Source organism: Otolemur garnettii, unplaced genomic scaffold (genome assembly GCF_000181295.1).
Source record: "Otolemur garnettii isolate 467f Iridium unplaced genomic scaffold, OtoGar3 scaffold00129, whole genome shotgun sequence".
In the NCBI taxonomy this organism is placed as follows: Eukaryota; Metazoa; Chordata; class Mammalia; order Primates; family Galagidae; genus Otolemur; species Otolemur garnettii.
The window spans coordinates 732,097-733,240 of record NW_003852524.1 but is presented as its reverse complement, the minus strand read 5'-3'; the positions used below and the strand labels follow the sequence as shown (position 1 = coordinate 733,240).

At 36.1% G+C, this 1,144-nt stretch overlaps 1 protein-coding gene across 1 annotated transcript in view; it reads left to right on the top strand.

Annotated features, from left to right (window-relative positions):
• ELOVL6 (ELOVL fatty acid elongase 6) overlaps positions 1-1,144 on the top strand; it is a 138,093-nt gene that overhangs the window by 130,770 nt on the left and 6,179 nt on the right. The window lies entirely within an intron of this gene.

Sequence of the window (1,144 nt, the reverse complement as noted above, 5' to 3'; positions counted from 1 at the left end):
AGAAAAGAAAGAAGCACTTCCCTGCATAAACCTGTTTCTGCTCCACAGGCCCATATCTCTTCCCTTATTCTCTTACTTGCTAATAGAATCGGGCTGGCTCTTTATCCATTTTTATGTAATATAAATGTTTTACAGTGTGTTTTCAGAATTCCTAGACTTTTCAGAGAACCATTATGTAGCCTTGACCCAACTGAGCAGAAACCTGCCTTCTGTGATATAAATTCCCTACCTTAGAAGCAGTGGACTTTTCCTTCAAAGGGATATTGTTAGAAAAATGTTGATACACCCTGGAAAGCTTTTTCACAGTTAATTTCATCTAATGAAAATTATTTTCAGTTTCTTCCCTCCCCTCACTTGATTCATTGGTATAAAATATTCCTATTACCCTACTCAGCAAATGTGTATAGGAGATCCTACTGAATTGTTAAACATGATTAGCTCATCCATTTGTTTAAAGCAGAAAAAGTTGCCATATTTCTGAATCTATTATTAAGTTTTCACTGAAGTCCTTTTCTCTCTTGCAAGATGTCCGATTTTTATTATAAATGTCAGACAGGCTGATAAAGACAGATGATGATACCAACTCCTGGGTGGACACTTACAGGACAAAACGAGTGTCAGGAAACGTAGGGTCCACTGCTGAGTATTAAAGTGCTATTTTGGCGTGCCTGTCAGGGGTCCGCTATTTCTGTGTAAGTATTATTGTGTGCCTCCCTTCCCTCCTATAATGTAAACACAACAATTCCAGCCTACCTATAGGTCCTATCGTCCTACCTATAGGACTATAATGTAAACACAACAATTCCAGCCTACCTATAGGTCCTATCGTCCTACCTATAAAACTATAATGTAAACACAATAATTCTAGCCTACCTTTACTAACAAGAATTGTATGTGAAAAGCAAATTTAGTCATTGGTAATTGAGATTTCTTTTTATGAGTCTCTTAGCATTAATGAAAATATAAATCCCACACAATACCCAAACACGTTGCAATAAATGTTACTTACCATAAAGTAATAAGCATTTTTCTTCTTCTCTAGAAGATTTAACTCAACTCTATCTTTATTTTTATATTAAAATGTTACTGTCTAAAGAATGGTTAAGACAGGGGAAAGAGCCACCAACCTGCTGTGTGTGCCAAA